Below are 21176 nucleotides of genomic sequence, written 5' to 3' on the forward strand. Positions count from 1 at the left end.
TGTCCCAAATTTGGAATACTTGCCTGTGTGCATAACTTTACACATTGTTAGTAGTCCCATTACAGTCAATATGTAACCAAGTTAAGCGCACCACAGTCTTTTTATCAGAGATTAAAGCCTCATTTTACAAACAGGATCAATCTATAACCAAACTTTAGTATAGCTACCTTCCTATCAAGATACCCATAAACACATAAGGAAGCAGCCTTTAAAGAAAGCATGTGAGAAGTACAAAGAGGTGCTGAGTTTGAAGAGAATACATGATTTAAGATTTAGCCTATATCTCAGGCAAAAAATAGAATACCAAGAACAGACAAGTTCCAGTTTTGGATCAGAACAGTCTGCACAGTTATTAAAAGCAAAATGTAAGTAAGACCTGTATTGGTTTTTTTGGCAGACATCCTGTTACCAATATTTCACTCATCACAAAACAGTATTATCTACTTAAATAATTACTGATGTCATTAGAAATATTTTCTGAAGCTATATTTAAGAAGTTAACCTCTTTACAAATCCTTGCTATGTAAATATCAGGAGACAAAACAATCATTACAACAATGAGCTTTAGAGAAACTTAAGGTAATAAAATAAAGATCTGATGATTAAATAAGGTGTTACCATATTACAGAGTGAGCATCTTCATACTACCATAACATGATGTTTTGGTGATTTTATAAAACTGAGTGAAACTTCTGATTACACATTTAACAAGTCCAGCAGGTCTATCAGTTGTTAATATTCAAAAAAGTTGGAAAGTGCTTTTATTTGGGGGGGGGGGGGGGAAAGAGGTGAGTATAATCTGAGTACTGAATAATTCGTAACCAAATAGCTAAGTGACTAGAGTATTTGTCCTCTGTCTATAGTGTTGGGTACACAATTGGTGCATCAATTTTTACATAAAAACCTCCCACATTTTTGAATGATTTCTCTAGTGTTGGACTATTTATCTTTTTCCAAGGCTACCAGTAACCTTGCAGCTACTAGCAGATGAGAGTAACTCTTTACTTCCTTGTGTGTGACCATTTCTGATAGAAAGCCCAGGAGGATTACCAAAGGATCATTTGGTTATAAATATCCAACAATTGTGGTATTTGGTAATAAGCTGCATCCTAATACTCTCTAATGAGTGGATATGTCCACCATATATGCATAAATCTTCTCTCACTCCACAATTTCTTCCAATATGAGGTACCCTTGAAAAAACATCTTCGTCTAAATCTCAGATTGAGAATGCTGGTCCTCTTTTCCAGATCAAATCCCATTTTTCTTGGGTAATGTGTCTATCCAGCTCCTTTCACCAATATATCATATGTGATGTCACTAAAATTTTAGTTTAATAAATTCTACCTTTGCGCTGCTATGTATTCCTCCTTAATTCCACGGAATTTTACTTTACGCAACCCGTTTCCAATATACAACTATCACATGCAAACTTCCAGCCTTTAGGAAAAACTTCAAATAGAATGTATCCAAGTTTAAAGTGTTGTATAATTTCTGACTTGAAAAGTATTCATTGGGGTCACAACAGAAACAGAGCTTCCTCAAAAAAAAAAGATATTAGCAACACATTTATAAAATATCCAATAATGTGGTATGAATCGAGGTTGAAAAAAGTAGGGCACCCCCAACCCAGACCTCCATCTACAACAGTCTGCCTGATTTCCTATGGTAGTTACATAAATACTAACAACCAATCCACTGCTTACCTTCACTGTAGTGTTAGCTTGCGTTAACTGCACTCAAGTTAGCCTAGTTCACATGACAGCGGTCACACCACAAAATATTTGAGCTGCACAGAGTGTATTAGCAGCACAGAATAGCTGAGCTCCCACTCCATTATTAGCTCAATTCACACCTCCTGCCCCGACTGGCCAGCTAGCTACAGTTTAAAGCACCACTTCACTCAATCTAGAGCAGGGGTCGGCAACCTTTCAGAAGCGGTGTGCTGAGTCTTCATTTATTCATGCTAATGTAAGGTTTCACGTGCTCGTAATACATTTTAACGTTTTTAGATGGTCTCTTTCTATAAGTCTTTAGTATATAACTAAACTATTGTTGTATGTAAAGTAAATAAGGTTTTAAAAATGTTTAAGAAGCTTCATTTAAAATTAAATTAAAATGCAATTGTCTACTACTTTGACAGTGTTATATAACAGATACTATGGAGATCAGGCTATTTATGGTTTTTTAATACCACTTTTATTGTACAAGTGAATAAATTATTCTGCTAACCAATCTGAGCAGAGAACATTTTAATTGATAAAAACAGCTAACAAACCTTGGAGAGCTCATTTCCAATGGTTTAGAAAATGTATGTTAGATATACCATTCAAAGGCTTTAGTATTTTACCAGTCTGAACTTTGAAATATGGTCAATTCCACCACTGCTCTGCATTACTATGCTCAATTACCACGTTAGTTTCCCAAGTACAGCCTCTCACTTTCTAGGGAACAAAGGAATAAGGACCCTGCAGAGACAGCATCCCCAGTCTCTGACATAGAAAGCCTCTCTAGTCTACAGGACCTTTCTGATTGACCTATCAGTTATTATAACACCCTCCAGAGGGAGGAAAACTCTATACTCTGGTGAAGGAAGGTTGCCACAACACTGCCTTCCAAGAGGCCAGTGAACAATGAAAGCTCATCTGTAGGGACGCTGACAAATCCTCTCCCACCCAAGCAATAAACTGTAGTCTGAACATATTTTCTCCACAAGCTAATGTGCAAATATAGTAATTTGATTCTACTGAAAGCATATTAATAAACGGACTGCAAAAATAGTATACAAATTGTTTCTAAACAAAAATGCACTTACACATAGTAGTAAAACTAACTATTTAGTTTTCAGACTGAATTAGTATCTGAAATTTAGAACCTTAAGGGCACAACCCTGCACTAATCTTATCTCCACTGTGCTAAGTACTCTAAGCAATTCAGAAATTGTTGATTTTACACCATCAATACCTAGGCATACAGGTATGCCCTAAGGACAGAGTAGCAGCCTTACCAAAATTCAAGAATCATCAGTTAAGTTAGAACAGTCCTTTAAAATAGGAAATGGTTATAGGACTATCCTGTCAACATTACACATATGAGTAGTCCCAAGATTAAGATTTAACCCAATTAAAATTAAAGGGTTCCAAAAAATAAAAAATAAAAAATAAAAAAACCCTGGTACATCACATTTTAGTCATGAATAAAATGAGAGGCAGAAAACACACTTCATGGTTGCAAGGTAAGTCTACAGAACTGTCCCCCATAAAAATCTTGGAGACAACAATTCTAAGGTATTTTGTTTCTTTTGCTCAGAAGGAAAACAGCAACAAAAACACAGATTATAAAATTCTTTGATCAATCCAAAGCATCATCCAGGAGAAGGTTTTTGTCCTAAAAAAAAATCTAACCAAAAAAGTGCACAAATAATTTAGCCTGTGTAAAATTAAATAGTACATAGCCTTGAGAGTGGAAAAAAAAAACAAACTAAGGACATATTTTATAGTAGCCTATTATTTATAAAAAAAACAACATAAAAATGGCCATACTGGGTCAGATCAAAGGTCTGTCTAGCCCAGTATCCTGTCTTCCGACAGTGGCCTATGCCAGGTGCCCCAAAGGGAATGAACACAACAGATAATCATCAAGTGATCCATCCCTGTCGTCCATTCCCAACTTCTGGCAAACAGAGGCTAGGGACACCATCCCTGCCCATTCTGTATTAATGGATGTATTATATGCCATACTAAGAACAATCTACCATTCCATACTGTCCTGGGGGAAAAGCTTAACTGGAATATAGACAAAAAAATTCAAGTGTTGCTCACAGATATCAAGATAAAACAGATTCAGCTAACAGATTAAGAAAGAACTGAAACTCAGTCCAAAAGTTTACCATGTAAAATTAAATGAATGCATCCCATGTTTCTCTTTCCCTTATCACCTGCCCATGTCCTCACACACACACACCCATCCCCCAGCATTCCAACATTTTTAAAATTCCAGTGCAGACGAACTTTGCTAGGTTGGGTCACACTTTCAACTCTGCTGCTTGCAGAATAGGACACAGGATGCTTGTCAATTTCACTTGGCTCTAGTTGAGAACACTGGAAAAATAAAATGTACAGGAAGGCAGGCATAGGTGTGTTCTTACACTACTACAAATTAATCGGAAAACAGAAAAACAGAAGAGAATTGTGTCTGTGTTTGGGTTACTCCACCTACTTAATGGGTCAGAAAAAGCAGCAGAAGGAAAGCGCTGATGGATGATGATTCCCAGTAATCACTCTCCTGCTACTCATGCTTGTAATGGAAGAGCTCACTCTCCAGAAGCAGAGCCTATTTCTGTAAGGATGTATTTCGGGGGGGAATGTACGGAAGAGAATCCTAGGATCCATTGATCTGTATTGATTGCTCCCACTTATTTCAGTTCTGGCTGTTGAGGTTTTAATGTGTTTTTGTTTATCTCTAGCATTGCGGTAGCATGGTCTAAAGTATTTCTGGCCCAGACGACACCTTCAGCTCTCCTCCTAGAAGAGGTCATCTTCTAACTGTAGACTCCACTGATGTCTAAGCTCCCATCTTCTACCATATTTTGAGTTTCCTGACTTAATCTGCACCATACAGGTTGAGAGTTTGAACCTGTTCTCTGAGGTAGAGTGCTTGGAAATAGCCTGAGTGAATCAGCTGACTCCCTCCCTCATCCACTGATCTGTTAGAACATGTAAATATGCCAAGAGTGTAGTTGCCAACCGTTCTTGTATTGATTGAATTGGATGTCTTTCTGTGTTCTTGGACACCCTCTATCATAAGAATCTCTAAAAGGAAGAAATTTTCCTGCAGTTTGAAATTAGTCTCAACCCAGTGCCAGAATTCAGTTGCATATTCCTCTACCCGATTATGCTAATTATAGTTGCAGGCTCATTACACCATGACTTTTGAGAAGTGGTCTTAATGGACACGATCAACATGGAGAGGCCCAGGGCTATGACATTACCTGTTTGTTTTTCTAATTATTATTTTACAAAGCAGTAGTTTTGAAATGTTTCACAGGTGTTCACTTTGTCATTGTCCCATTAAGTATAAAATGCCCTGGATGCTACTTGCTATAGTTACCTTTCCTTTGAGTTTGGTAGAGTTTGTGATAGTGAAGATCCCTAAGCACAAAGCTTCCGGATGTGGGATGCTCTTGGATATCAATCAGTGATGTTTACATTCAGATTACATACTATATATTCACAGCCAAATTTAATTTTAAGTCTCAGTTCTACAAAGATCAGCTTAATTTACTGATTCAATTGAAATTAAGGCATGTGTTGGTCTTTGCAGGATCAGGCCTAAATTTATGAAGAAAGGAATGTTTGCCACATCACCAGTGAGAACCTCAGTATCTTAAAGTTAGTGCTTGCAGATTCACAGGGAGACAAAGAATACCTCTTGTAGTCTGTGTGCGCAGAGGAAGCAGTTCTCTCTTTAAAAAGAAATTAGAAGCTGATGAAGGAAAAAGGGACAAAAGACAGGCTGAAATCCCTCTGATGAATGTCTCCCAATCCTACATGTCCTAAGGATCCCCTAGTTATGAAAAGTTGCCATGTCAAAGACTTTTACTTTTGTTTCATCACTGCTATTACTTGTTCTTGATATTTAAGTGACTTATCAGCTAAACATTCTCTGCTTATGTAAAAATCTAATAAAAGTAAAGATCTCTGCCTTATCCATAATGTTTCTCAGATTAGAAGACAGTGCTTTCTAGGGGTAGAGATTGCAGGAGTAAAAATAAGGGCAAGTACCCATTCTGGTCCTTAAGTAAATGTCTTCATTCTCTATTATCTATAGGGACAAGATGGTATATTGGAGTGCCTTCATCATAAGTCATGTCTAGTTCTCAGTGACACCACAGGTCCAAAGGTCCAGTTTGTCCTTACCACAGATATTGGTCTATATTTGAAGGAATCTGGAATTCACAATTTTGACTTTTTTTTTTCCTGGCCAAAAGGACTTGTTTCTTAAATCAAATTAAGGGTGCTTACTTCTGTTGGACAACTGTTTAATCAAGCTGTGCTTTTAAACATTGTGCAAACCAAGTGTGTCTTTGAACATCCAGTATAAAAACATAGGTCCTGATCTTGCAAAGACTCATCATGCACATGAGTAACTTTATATAGTGTGAGTACTCCCACTGAAGCCAATGGAGTACAGTTTCCAGGATCAGGAACTTAGTTTACAGATGAAGAGGCGACTTTCAGACAATTTTTGGGGGGGAGGGGACGACGACGACAACGAGGGGTTAATGATATGAGGTGTTTAATCTTATATATGACAGTATATTTATTTGTTATGACTTCATCTTCTTAAATAATGTGATTCACTGTTATGTTTTACCTATCTCCCTGCTATAAAACATTATGAAGAAAACATGTTATTCATTACTCTTAACGCATTTAAGTTTCAATTATAATTCTTCACTCTACCTTGTTCTAAATTTAGTTTGTGTGCTGTAACTCCATCATAACAAGATTTTTTCAGTATATTCCTCAGTCCCAGGTGCACTCTCTTTTAAAAGGGCTAGCCACTTTCTGAAACTCACATACCTACGTTCTAAGAGCTGTGTTCTGTACAGTTATTAGTCACAGACTAGCTCCCTTAAGGAAGGGAATCAATTTTCACATCAACAATACCAGTTTTTTTAATGACATAGCATTAAAGCCATACTATTTCAGCAAGTCTAAGAAAGTTTGAGGAACCACAGCTGTTTTTTCTAAATACAAAAGAACTACAAATGTCCACTCTGTTGTTATGGTCCATCACTGCTAACTCTTGTTTGCACCTGACCATGGCTAGGCTTCATAGAACTGAGGCTGAGCTAGAATAGGAACAGTAAGAGCAGTGAAGCTCCTACCTTTCCTGTTTTTGCATCACCCCTACTTTTTTTTCTTGTTTTGAGTCCTGTGATAGTCTCTCTTCCGGCTTCTCATTTACTCAGAGAGAACAACAGACTGATCAGGATTAATGAAGGTGCCCACGCCAGAAGTTAGGAGCAGTACAGTAACCAAAGAAATTTGCGTCAGGTTTTAATTCTGTGTTAAGTTTTTAAATTAAATTTTAACTTAACATTGATAACGAAGGTTAAAGACAATTCAAAGTCCTCACGGTAATGCTTTCTCCCCACCACACACAAACTAAAAAGCAACTTTAAGTGTTCAGAACTTACCAGTAGTTGAAAACTGTTTTCTTTAGTAAAGATAAATGCCACGAGGTGTCATGGTACACCATACATGTTTTAATGAACGGAGGGAAAGCGTTTCTGGTAACAGGCTTTGGAAGGTTCATCAACTGTCCTGTAACTGGGAAGGAAGAAGAGAAGAAACAATAATCTTAATTTTAAGCTATTTAAAAGTCAGTAAGTTTTAAGTCAGATATTACATATTATGACTTGCACGTTCTTACAGGCAACAATTAAAAAAAGCCAAGCCTGGAAGTTGTCTAAGTAGTAAACTAAAAGTTATTATTTAATAATAAAAAGAAAGCATGTGCTTTAAACTGGTATACCTGTTAAATCATGCAAAATACTATTATATTTACCATCTCATGAAGAGAAATATTCCTGAACAATTGCACAAAAATGTTAATGTCTAAAATCAGCTGCATAGAAAGCAAACTTTATTAAGTTTGCAGATGATTTTAAAAATACTGATTCCAGTCTTAATTAACTAAGGATTGTATACTATTAATAGACATGTGGTCAGCAGAACTCATTATGAAAGAAATCCTGAACCCAATGCTTCCAAGTCCCTTTCAATACAGGAACTGAATCTTTATAATATTAAAGAAGTGGCCTCATGGCTTTCACAAGAGACCAAAAGAATCTCTCTGTTATACAGAAGTTCCTTCTATCTGAAGTGTGACACACTGCCAAAGAAAGGTATTTAAAATACATTGATATTATAACAATAAAACAGAATACAGTTACTACAGTGATCAGGCAAAGGAAAAATGTACAGTACAAAAACCTCACACTTCCAGCACACAGGAGTACAGTGAAGGAATGCCTAATGATCTCAACAAACAATATGTCCCAAAAGTAAGTAATGTGAAAAAAAATTAAATACATTGTGAAGTGTTTACTTTGGTGGTGTTATACTTTGCATTTCTATTACACCATCCATCCAAGCGCCTCAATAGTCTTAATAAACAAACATTCCCCCCCATGAGATCTCTCTAAAATGGATTTTGCTAAGGCAACTCAGTTTGACAAAGATTAAAATAATCTGTCCAGTACAATACAGGAAGTCTGTAGGAGACATGGGTTCTATTCCCAGCCCTATTGAATCCATCTTCCATTTAGAGCAAATCACAGTTACAGAAAAGCACTGCACAAGGACACTAAATGAACTGTTGCCCTTTAGCAATCTGAGAAACTTCTGAAAAAATAGCAAGGATACAAAAGGAAGTACAACTAGAGACTTAACTGAACTTAAAGAAGCAGGATTTTTTTACACCAACACAAACAAAAAATTAGCAAGAACCTCCCTATTCCACTTGATAACATTGCTGATACTTATGGCTGGATGGCATCCTCCCTCGCAGCCCACTAATTAAATCAGTCTTTTGTGATATTAGAAGTTACCATGATCTATAAACCTCTCAACTTCAAAATGCTTCAGTGTGGGAATACAATGTAGAACACAATATTCTCCTTATTATTTCTCCTCTCATCCCCTCTCTCTGCATTCCCTTTGTACTTGACTTCTAATTCATTTCCTCATGTCCTCCCACCTCTTATTCATTCCCCTCCTTTCTCTCCATCTCCTTCCCTCACCCCCATGCCACATAAACACTGCTTATCTGCCACATCTCTGCGCCCTCAGTCTGTAACCTATGTAGCAGAGACAGAACAACAGCTCCAGCAGTGTTTCACACCACTGGGGCTTGCATCACAGAGGAAAAAACAGGAATTAGCAAATAAAGCATCTGAAAAGCAGGATACCTTAGTTAGAGGATGCTTGAGAAGTATGCCAAGCCCCCAAAGGCAGGTCAAAGAACAGCAAGCACCCTAGCAGGAATCCCAGCATTAGAAACTATATCTCATCCAGTATTGCACCTAAAGAGTGAGATCTCCTCACCCTTCTTACTGTTTGGTTTAGTACACTCACTATGGGATGTCTGACAAAGTTTCCAAGTTCAATGTGAAAAGGGGTGGGTGAAAGAAAGAGGAACAATTCTGAGATATTAGAGAAGAGAAGTATGGAATTGAGAAGTATTTTGCAGGAGACAAGGGAGAAACAAAATGTAAAAGTTGAGGTAGAGAATTTAACATAAGTAAAGAAAGTCAAGGATGATAAAAAGAGAGAGAAAACACTAAAACACTGCAGAATTAAATACACCATGTTTGGTGTTTTGTGGACAATCTGTTTTTGGTATTTACGGTAATTTAGCATGGTAGACAGACATCCCTTTCTATTTTTTTTGGTATAAATAGAATTTAAATCTAATAATCTATCAAAAAAATAAAAAGGAAATGGAATGAAACCAAGAAGGATATGGTGATAGTAAGTTAAGATTTTTTTTTAATCGTAAATAGAAAACTGTTTGACAATATGTTACAAATAAAAACATTTCACACCCATTTCATTATTTAAAACATCGGGGGCATAGTTCTGACGGGTGTGGCAGCACAGGTATTTTTCATCCAGGCTATCTGGCTTAGTCCCCAAATTAGCTGGTATTGGGAACGCTTTTTCCAACTACCAGATAGACATACACACTAATCAATCCTCATGCTTCAGCCAGGCAGGGTCAGGAAGAAGTTTCGTCCAATGCTACAGTAATGCACAATTAAGATTTTGCATCTTCTCTGCAAGCATTTGATATCAAGTGCCAAGAGCAGTTAATAGACAATAGGATCAACTGCCTTTTCTGATATGTTTTCCTGACTCTACATTGCTTAACTTGTGACAAAGAGAAGACTGGCTTGGATGGAACACAGCAGGTCATTTATATCCAAAGAGCTTTAGTAATAACCTAAGAAAAAATTGTGAAAGGTAACTGGGTAAGTGTGGAACTACTCTCAATTTTAACTATTCCTCAGTATGTGAGCCCCTGCTCAGTTTGCTAAATACAGTCAGTAGCTAAATTCTTGGCACATATACCCTGCTATTCTAGTTACTAAGTATATTTCAGCACATACACCAGTAACTGTATGTGTAGAATATTTTAGACTTCTTTGCTGTCCCATATCTGGAAACTCCCACCCCAACCTCATTATATAAGTGAATTTTAGATAACTAATATGAATAGTTAGTATATAAATGTATAAGTTAATAAAATAATTGAACAGGAACAAACTCCATAATAATACGGGAACGGAGTGCAAGTACGCATCTATTTAAAGGGAAACTGTACCAGTTACTTTTCAACTAGCTACTGCACATATCTACAGACATATTGCTCATTCTTGTGCATGCACACACACACGTATATCAAATTTTAACATCAAGCAGATCATGGTTCCATCTAACTAGAGTTCTGTCAATAATCCCATCTTCAGCAAAGAATTCAAGAATAATGAAAAATCCACACTTCAATTTAATAAACGAATGTTTCCTTAAAGTGTGCTTAGGTAAGAAAATTACAACTGTAATTTCCTCTAACTATATTGCTGATGACTTTACGGAAGAATGAAATACAAATCTCTTACAGAAATATACCATAATGTTTGACAAACGTACCCAAAATTTCAGACTATTTTGCATTAATTAATTAAGACGAAGAAGCATGCTGTGTGCTAATAGAACACATCATCTATGAATTTGGAAGCCCTTTAAAGAGGTGGGTAAGCATTAGCATCATCATTTTAGAGATGACCAAAGATATACATAGAGATTATGTGACTCGCACACTGAGTCATTAGCAGAGGTGGGATCAGAACCCAAATCTCCCAATTGCTGTGCATTCAAAAACATCAAGGCAGCATCAGATAAGTAATTTAATACTTTGGGCTGTGGGAGTCAAAATTCTTCTCTCCCCTGCCCTAAGACTGATAGAACACCAGTGACAACTAATTCAGTAGAAGGTCTGGGGAAATCACGTAGATTGGGAAATAAGAACTAGCCAAGACCATCGGAGAATATTCTTTTGATACAACCCCCCTAAAATAATGGTTCATTAAAAAATTAACACTTGAAATATGTCCATGTCTATATCTTAAGGTAAGCAGCATGAAATATCACAGGCATCATTAAAGAACCAGTATCATCATTGCACGCTAAGCAAAAATTATGCATCCCACAACTTTGTTAGGTCCTTTTTATTGTATCTGCAATTTACAGACAACCACACAGGACATTTTCCATTATCATTATTGAACTGCAAGATACATAAATGTTAAGAGACATATTGTATAAGTACACTGCACATTCAGAAAGTTTAAGATAGGTCAGCAGTAAACTGACAACAAAATAAAAATGTTATATTAATCCTTTTGTGTAAAGTGTCAGAATTTTCTACTGTAGTTTGTTGCCAGTAATGGACAGAAACTGCTGGCTCCAAGGAATTACAATGAGTATAAGGAATAACCATTAGAACAGCAGGTAGCTGTTCAAAGATTTAAACTAAGCCCTCTCTTTACCCCTTTGTTTGCCCATTAAACTAAGCATGTAGGAGCAAGGAAAACCCATGTGAGTGCTTCACACCAGAGCAAGACAGTTTAGAATACATCATGGAGTGCTCCAGAGTAGCAAGTTAACACAGGCAAAAATAGTCACTGAGAAAGAAGCCTTAGAAAAAGTTGGGCCGTTGTAGGAAATACTAACTAGGAACAAAAATGTGGATTGGGTGGTAGCCTTCAGCTGGCAAGACAGGAAACATTTCGTTAAAAACTTTAAGCATATGTACATAATAGATCAAAATGGGTGTTATTAGGAGGAACTTCAACTGGGAAGAGAAGGCAAGGCAAAAACAGTTTCAAAATATACCCCATCTCACATCAACGCAACACCGTGCCAGAGCATGAATGAATATAAAAACGGTAAGTAACAGGCTAAAGACCTTTCCTTTTTGCGGGGAGGGAGGAGGTGGGGGGGGGGGGGAAGACTACTTGCCAAACTGGTTTTCCTCTAAGCTGTCCAATTATAAAAGCCTCTTGCATTGAACATATCCACTGCTGTACAACTGTCCCAGAAAAAATACAGACCATGGGGAGAAAGTGGCCCATTTTCTTTAGTCTCTAAGAATCATGTGTACAGGTCATATTTTCAAAGGTTCAACTTATTAAAATGTATATCACCACATTAACAGAAATTACATTATATAGCTTTTAAAATATAAAATTATCATTTTCACTCTTAAAGTCTGTAAAATTTACTCTCAGTTTTGCACATAGAACTAATATAAAACTTTATTTCCAATCACTTACATGAAAACTAACAAAAGTAAGTGAAAGTGACTGGCATCTAAAAAGATGCTATTTTACTATAATAGTGAAGTTGGAACATGAGGAAATGTCCCATCAGAAAAACAAAAGTCTATAATTTTCTATTTAAACTGCAATTATCCCATTAGTCTATCAAACCAAATCATAATTTTCAGGAACATGTGTATGAGAATTCCAGCAAATACAAACATTATGTAGTTCCCAGCGTGGCCCATGGGGCAATCTTCTCTATCAGCTTCTGTTAGCTCCCAAAAACACCTCAAAGTGATAATTCTTCACCACATGTTGAAAATGTTGTGACTAATAATACACTCCTCCACCCATTTTTTCCATCACTAAAATGATTTAAAAATAGAGAACTTGACAAACAATGGTTAAATTCCATTTCTTTTAATTCAAATCAGTAAAGCCAAATTTAATCCACAATAAAATAGAACTTGCCATAAGAAGTAAATGCATTTTCGCTAACTCTTGCAATAATAGTTATGAAGATATACAATAAAATATACAAGTGGAAAAAAGATCCAGTAACTGTAAGCTTCTTTTGTAAAATTACACCCTTGTTTTTGTCTGTTTTTAAAATCACCTTACCTTGTTCTCTCTTTCAATTATCATTCTGTTCCCCCTTCTCCCTGCACCATCCTCTCTTTGGAAAAAGTCTCTTTAAGGTAGGTAATTTAACAAAAATGGAACTAGACATAAAATTTGAACATGTAATAAATATTTTGTTGAGGACAACTGGGAGCTAGACCCATACTAATGTAAAAAATAATACAAGTGAGGCAATTAAAATGCATGTAAGAACTTCGGTACAGGTGTCTGCAATAGCACTGTTTGCAAAACACGTTTGCTAATTAGCATATCTTTAAACAATGCTGATAATAATCTTGTCCCTATAATCCATGCCGAATGAATCGCTGAGATTGTAAAATAGAAAGCATGTGGAAAGTCATTAAAAGTCTCTGTTACACCTTTCTTTGTTTATATTTTCCTTGCCATGTGTAAAAAATATTGTTCTACTTATTTCGATTTTTTCAAAGTGTTCAATTACACATTTTAACACAGGTTCTTTAGTGGTGCATTAAGTATCAACAATTTTTTTCCCCATCAAAGAGAAATCCTCCCACTATAACAGTCTCGAAAATCTGCTCCATTCTCTATTTGTCATCTGGGATTGAGTTATCAGACACTACTTGTATTACTTTGTGAAACTGACATGTCTATTTACAGGGACACAAAGGCAATCCAGTACTACAACCCCTTATTTTACAAACACCTTCATAAACACCTCTTCTCTCCTCCCTATTTTTACAAATACTTTGGTTTTTTTCGGTGGGGAGGAGGACGTTATGCACATAGTTTTTCACCCTGACAGAAAACAATTTCAGTCACTTTTGCACTTGTTACAAGTATATTAAAAATCACCTACATCTCCAAAGAGGAGAGGCATTGTTTGGAGGTTATTATTATTTTTTTTTAATAGGGTCACTTCCCCCATTTCAGCCTGCAATTAAAATGGAGGCAAGGCCAGGCGATCTGTGTCTGGCTTTAGGGGGAGACAATAACCCAAAACAGGCCTGGCTTTAAAAAGAGAGAGAGAGAGAGAGAGAGAGAAATACAACATGCTTCACCAGTATTATTACCTCATCCCTTTTTCCAAGCAGTTTTGAACCACACTCTTGACAAACTCTTGGTCCAACTTGCACAGATGCTGATTTTTTGGGGGTGGAAAGGTTTTTAATTCTGGAGCCAGAATTCAGGCTTGTTATTTGCAAGTGAAGCTGCTGTTAAAATGCCCCCTTGTCTCCTCTCCTCTCCCTTGAGCTGGGTGTTGACGCAGCAGAAATTACCAGCTGGAAAATTCCCCTTTTGGAGGTTACAGGGAGGGGGGAGAGGGAGGAGGGGGGACGAGTCATGGGGGAGGGGGGGTTAAACCCTGCCACTCACCTAGTTAACCCATCCACCCACGCCAAGTCAGTCACGCGTGCCCAAGGGGGCTCCATACCCCTTCCACAAAGGGAAAATCCCCCCCCCCCGAGTGCAGTGGGCTTTGCCCAGCGGCCCCCATGGGGCTCAGAGAGGTTCAGGGATAGGGAAGGGTGTTTTCAGGGCAGAGGAGACATTTGGGCTCAGACAGCCTCCCCACTGTCAGGACCCCAGCACCTGGGATCGCGGCACTGACACCCCCCCCCCGTTACCCCACTCTTGGGGGGAGGGGGGAACAACTCTCCCCCGAGGCAGCCAGGGAGGAGGAGGGGTCCTCGGCACCGGGTGAATCAGGCTTCCAGCACCGCCCCCAGCCTGCCCCCCTGTGCTGCCGGCACCCCGGGGGGCGAGGCGGGTAACTGCCTCCCTCATCTCCTGGGGGGGTGGGCGGGGGGCGCCTCCGCCAGGCCAGCGCCGCCCACCCCCGAAGCGCCGCGCGACTCCCGTGCTCAACCCCCCGCCCCGCCCGAGGGAAGTGGGGGCAGCTACCTCGCTAACGACCCCCCCCCGGACTACGAGCGGCTCGTGCTCCCCATCGCCCCGGCGGCACCTGGAACCCCCCCCCCCCTCAGCGGGACGCGTCGCCGCGCTGCCCCGGGACCCAGCGCCCAGCCGAGGCCGGGGGGGGGGGGAGCGGCCAGTGCCCCGGGGACAGCCCGGAGCCCCGGACCAGGCTGGGGAGGGCAGGTCGCTCGGGGTGGCGGGCCGAATCCCTCTCCCCTGAGGGGCCGGGAGAAGCGGAGAGAGCGGGCTGGGGGAGTCAGGCCCCCTCCCCTCACCGGCCGCTCTCCTCAGGGGAGGGGGCACCGGGCAGCCGTGCCGAGCCCCCGGGGTGCGGGGGGAGCCTGGCTGGGGGGGGGTCTCGCTTACCTGGGCCCCAGGCGGGGGAGCGGGGTCTCGGAGCGGCCGGAGCTTTGGCTCCTTCGGTCACTCAATGTCTCTCCTCACGGGTGGGGATGAGGGGGGGAAAGCTAGAGGGGGGCGGGGCGCGCTCCCGCTGCTCCCCCTGGCGCGCGCTCCCAGGCGGCGGGCGCGCGGGCGCGGGCCCGAGACCGGTAAGGGGGCGTGGCTAACGAGGCTCGTGCGGCCTCCCTCCCCTCCCCTGCTGCGCTCCCACTGGAGGACGCCGGACACGGGCCTCCGTAAGCCCCGCCCCTAGCCCCGCCTCCTCCCGTCTCCCTTGCGCCAGGGGATCGGGGGCGCCGTCAGCAGCTGCCACTGCCGGACACCGGAAGTGAGGGGAGTGCGCGGAGCATCATGGGAGACACCCCGAGAAGGGGGTGGGGTGCGCGGTTGAGCGTTGGCCTTGCCGAGGGGCTGCGTCCCCCCCCGCCCCGCCGGGATCCCCCTTTGGCCGGGCCCCTGAGGTGCCTCCTCGGGAGCAGCCCACCCCCCACCTGGCCCGCAGGTGCCTCAGTCTCCCCCGCCGCCCCCCCGCATCAGGCCCAGCGCCCCCAGCCACCCCCAGAGCGCCCGCCGGGCAAGCAGGGAACTGGGGGGGGGTGTTCAGTTGCTAGCCCCCGCGGCGGCTCGGCGGGTTTGGAGGGTTATTGGTAAATGTCAGCAAAGGTCAGTTTCACCCCCCACGCTCGCAGCCCACGAGGAAATGTTTCCGTCCCCGGTAATCGAAATATGCAAGGAAAATGCCGGCTGAGAACTTACTTAGTTACCCTTTGGCTGAAGGCGGTTTACTTGGATGTTTGTAGCTGTGATGTTGACCCCTTCCCCCATCGTTCTGTGAAAATTTAAATTGATAAAAATGCTTTACAATAAATATTAATGTTGTATAAAAAATTAATTCCACTATTTGCAGTGTTGTTGTAGCTGTGGGCTAGTAGGATCCCTGGATATTAGCGAGACAAGCTGGGTGAGGTAATATCTTTTATTGGATGAGCTTCTGTATGTACACGTAGGGAGATTCTGCAAGCTACTCTCTGTACTTTAGTTACACATGAAGGAGGGAGGGCTTTTATAAAGGATAACCTGCTCCCCCAAGAACAATACAACCATGCTCACTTCAGAGACCCCTGACTTCAATGGGATTGCAAGTGGGCAGTGTGGGTCTAACAGAGATCATGGCTGGAAGTCAGGAGAATTGGATTCTAGCACTCTGTCACAGTAAAATGGAGATCATGCTTCCTCGCTTATGTTGGATGCCTTGGGATCTACAGCTGAAAAACATTATTTAAGTGCAAAGTATAATGCCCTTTGACTATAACACGAAAAGATCAAAGAAGTGTGCTATATGTCAATCTGTTTGTCATGGGATTGAGCTAACAGCTCTGGAGCCTGCAGGACACCACACTCTTGAGATGGCTTTAACAGGCAAGACAATGGGTCTCTGAAGCCCATGTTGTTGTACAGTTGTAAAAGGGCAGAATTTAGCTGGAAAGATTAGGACCAAATATTCCAAGTATTTAAGTACATGCACTTATTGTGATTATGAACGCAAATTGGGTAATTATGTATGTAAATAACTGGAAGTGGCTGTTTATGTGCAGTTATCTGATTTCTGTGTGTAACCTCAGTAATTGCACAGACAGTTGTGTGCCTAAGCTCAGAATCTGCTCCCTAATTTCCTTTTCCTCAAATCATGGTACATATAAGGTCACTTATTTTTCCCCCATGCAAACAGATATTGGATCAAATGGAGCTCTGGAATAAAGAGAACCTACTCCACTGAAATCAGTCAAATTACACCACTGCTCCTTACTTAAGTGCATTCCTAAAAGGATCTTTTGATCCCTAGTAAGTTTTAAAGTGGATGAACAGGTGTTCCAGCATGTCTTTCTTCCTACTCCATCCCACCCCCCAAAAACCCAAACAATTTTATTTTAGGAAAAAAACCCAATGCACTTAATTAATGAAAATGAAATGTCTTAACTCCAGTACATTTTCAATTACCTTTTCTTCTGTATTGCTAAAGGAGTACAACTATCATCTCCCTAGAAAGAATTCCATTAAAATGCAAATTAACAGTTTGCAGTAGTTGTCTATGTATGCAATGAAGGGCACAATTCTTAGTTTAGGGAATATAAAATTAAAAGTAATGGACCTGATTTTTAGACCTCAGCCTCCTTTTATGTAAACCCAGTCTTCTTGTGTGCACATTGCTGCACATTCAGTTGAAAGTCACTGTCACCTGCACACAGGTGGCAGAATTTTAACACACAACTCCTCATGGTCCATGTTAAATTATCAGATGGGTTTTACATGTGAACATATCCTCACATGTACATACAGATATTAGAATATTTCCACTGTGGTTGCAGCAATTGTATGCTTTAAAGATGAATCACAGTGCCTATAATTACAGGTGCACAAGTGGAAGCTGGGTTGTGGGGGAGGAACACAATAAATCAGGCCATATAACTATATCTAAGTATGTTTGTAACACTCTGTGTTATCCCTGGGTTTCTCTGTTTCTAGCTGTAAACCATCCTATTATTCCTTTCCTGGACTCTTCTCTTTCCAAGACTCCTCTAATTCCAGGCAGGAGAATTCCTCTATCACCCCTGGACTCCTTCAATTCCAAGCATGCATGCCCTAGTTCTACCCCTACCCAGAATTTCATCCTCCTCTCTTTGTTAGAGGAAAGTATTTATTTATTTAGTTGTGTGTGTCATGCTGGACTCACTCCCCCATGAGCTGCAGCAGCTGCAGACTGGGCACTGCCCTGGGGAATGCTTTCAAAGAGGGGGAGGGTGGAGAGAGGCTGAGTTTCCTGAAGCTGCACAACACAAAGGGCTGGGGAAAGCTGGATGGGTTTAATACACTTGAGCCTGTATTTTGCTGTGCAGAGATAGGGTTTTTGTTTGTTTGTTTTGATGAGCAGTTTGTATTGCGTTTTAAGTAAGTATGCAATTACACAATCTGTCCTCAGAAGAGGGGAAGCTGCCCCCCAGAAAGAAGGAAAGAACTGACAGTGGGAAAAGAAGAGAGAAGGAGAAAAGGCAGGAAAGAGAGGATGGTGTAGTTCAGATGACAAGATAGCAAGTGTGAAAAACTGGGATGGGAATGCAGGGGGTAGCATGCCCCTATATAAGACAAAGCCCCAAATATCGGGATTGTCCCTATAAAATGGGGACATTTGGTCACCCTAGGTGTGGTCCAAGAGGTGTTTGCTGAATGAAAAGCACGTCAACTGGAAGCATGATACAGAGTTAAACAGTGTGTAACAGTGGACCATTGATATATGTCAAGGATTAAAGGCCACCTCTTCTGTATCCCACCCTTTCCAAGGCTGCCAAATCACAAAGCTCATAAATCCAGATCATATGCCCAGGGAGGTTGAGGCTTCTTTCTCTGCAGCCTTAGTTTTTAGCACTGAAGAAGCATTTAGAAGTCATATTCTTGCAAGCAGTTCTCTTGTGATAAGAAATATATGAACACTTTAATGCGTTCATATTTGCATACTCACTCTACATACACAGTCATCATATAGGCATGTGCAAATGCTGAGCATCTATTCACAATAACTGTGTACACAAATTAGGCCCACACATTTTTGCACACGTGTTCTGGGAAACTGAGGTACAGGGCTACACGATTTGCTTGTTTTCACACAATGATTCAGTTGCAGATCCCATGAGTACTTCTCAAGTATCCTTACTCCCAGTGCCCTGCTCAGCTCTAGATACATCCGTCCCCCTATCTATCTATAAACCATAACAGAAATTGCATTTGATAAATGCGAAGTAATTTCTTCTAACTCTTTGTAATTTTGCTAACTTCAGAATGTGTTGTACTGGGGACCAAGACAAAATCCCAAGTGGTTGAATCACTCTTTTTCTCTATGTTTTGTACCCTAAAACAGATGTCCAAAACCAAATAACAAGCATTCTGAGCTGATAAGCTGCTTCGTCAGTTCTCATTTTCAAGAGGCCATTCTTACAGGGATTTCCATGCACCCTACAAATGAATCCCAATCCTCAGAGCCAATTCATTTCTGACCAGAGCGGAAAGAAAGCAATTTGACTGAGACCCATTACCGCCCAACATGGTGGTTCTGGTTGCATGAAAATTCCAAGACTCTCACCTTTTCCAGCCAATTTTCCTCCAAACTGCTGATGTTAAAAGTACGTGTTAAAGGACCTATATTCCTGTCCATATTACACTGAATCGAAGGTCATCTGGTTTCTTTGTCAGGGGACCATAAAGGAAAAAAGGGAGGTGATGTGCAACCCTGACCAGGTCATTTTAGGAGTAAACCACATTTAAACTGAGCTAATGAAAAAGTATTTGTCTCTTTCTCTCTCACACAGACATACTCTCAGCCTGTGCTTGCTTGGTGAGTGAGAATTCCTTCTCTAGTGGGAGTCAACATGTCAATTGTATTTTTTTTCCATGATGTGTAAGGAGGCATTCACTAGGTTGTGGGAGTAAACACATGGGGGAATTCTCCATGAGCTAGCAAGGGCAAGTCACAATCCTACTAAATATGGTGAATGAAGATTACAAAAACCCCAGGAGAATAAAATTCCCTCTCTCCACCCCCATCTCTTCCCCCACCACACACATTTATTTTTTCTCATTACCCTGTTCTGCTGTTTAACTGCTTGAAAGTTAAATCTAGTTCTGTTTGTGTTACTAAATGCACAATGTTGGTTTAGTTTTATTCTGTGCACTGAAGGGCAGAACGGGGGCAATATGTTGCTTCTTCATTATTAATCAAGGCACATCATTAGAGAGGAGCAGAAACACAAGTATTCAAGTAGTGGGAAGCAACAGGAAATGGTCCTCAGGTTTGTAAAAACGCAAGAGGTGGGGGATGATGATCATTTATAACATATTTAACCAGCCACATCCTACTGACCTCCTTCAGTGCAGTTCTTGAAAGGAACTGCCCTGACTCAGAAGATGTTTAATGCTCCAAAAATACATTCCCCTCAAAATATTGAACTTAAAGAAGGGCCCAAGCTGCAAAATTCAGGTCCCATTGCAAATTCGTCATAATCTGGAAGTGCTGAGCTCTAGGGTGTTTGGTTGTGTCCAACTTTAGTGCAGACTGAGAAGCCAGTGGTCTTTAGTATGGATAACTTTGCTGTAGCAACACAGTCTTCCTCTTACAGTCATTCATGTAAATGGTCTTTGCTTCCCTTTTGCAAGCCATTTTGCATCAGGTTCACTTTCTATCTAATTTTATACGTTGGAGCACTGGGTACGAGTATATTCTTTTAACAAGTTTTCTACTTTGATTGGGGTCAACTTCCCTCTATCGCCGTGTTTTGGACTGGTGGGCTGACAATTTATCCTTTAATCAGATCTTTTCTTTTTGCAGGTCTTTATTTAAGATGGACTCACTGTACATCTGGAGAGAACAAGTGATATGGGCTTTTCTTTTTCCTGGAGTCCACCAATCCAATGGTGACATGTTTAAAATAAATTTGATTTCTCCTTTCCCTCTCCAACCCATGTCCCTTCATGCTGGCAAACTGTGATACAGTTTACAGTGGTTCAGATGCACTGTATCATTTTAGGATGGGCACCTTCATTGTCTTTTTATTGTTATGAGATACAAACAGGTAAATGCCCCTAACTAAATGCTAATATCTACATTATTAGATAAATAAACTAGTTTTCCATTAAACTAACTCCATTTTGCTACAATCTCTCAACCAGTCCATTTGTATAGGAAGGACTTCACTGGGGGAGCTCCTTGTTGTCTGCAAAGAAATCTTTGTTTTCTGTAGAAACCAAACAAATTGCAGAGCTTGTGTACAAACCCTTTGTTTCATGCAGATTGCATAAATAGTGCACCAGTACA

The 21176-nt window shown here is 40.6% G+C and overlaps 1 protein-coding gene and 1 long non-coding RNA gene across 12 annotated transcripts in view; one reads left to right on the plus strand and one right to left on the minus strand.

Moving 5' to 3' along the window:
* The window catches only part of ZBTB46 (zinc finger and BTB domain containing 46), a 97094-nt gene extending 81618 nt beyond the window's left edge, over nt 1-15476 (minus strand). For 3 of the 10 annotated variants that reach the window (XM_044985399.1, XM_044985397.1, XM_044985389.1), the window contains exons 1-3: nt 15281-15476; nt 14068-14277; nt 7205-7337 (exon numbers count right to left, since the gene is read on the minus strand). The gene's annotated coding sequence lies outside the window, so the exon portion shown is untranslated. Of the gene's footprint in view, nt 1-7204; nt 7338-12613; nt 12636-13015; nt 13117-14067; nt 14278-15280 lie in introns of those variants that run through there. The other 7 variants (XM_044985394.1, XM_044985391.1, XM_044985393.1 and 4 more) reach the window with 7 other exon arrangements.
* Nucleotides 15477-15589: 113 nt separating this feature from the next.
* On the plus strand, nt 15590-20888 carry LOC123348080. Of its 2 annotated transcripts, none has more exons than XR_006573161.1 (3): nt 15590-15979; nt 19227-19488; nt 20691-20888. It is a non-coding gene; the product is annotated as an uncharacterized LOC123348080 (long non-coding RNA). The 2 variants fall into 2 exon arrangements; XR_006573162.1 differs by having other exon boundaries at nt 15593-15818.
* Nucleotides 20889-21176: the final 288 nt, after the last annotated feature.

This window comes from Mauremys mutica, chromosome 13 (assembly GCF_020497125.1).
Source record: "Mauremys mutica isolate MM-2020 ecotype Southern chromosome 13, ASM2049712v1, whole genome shotgun sequence".
Taxonomy (NCBI): Eukaryota; Metazoa; Chordata; order Testudines; family Geoemydidae; genus Mauremys; species Mauremys mutica.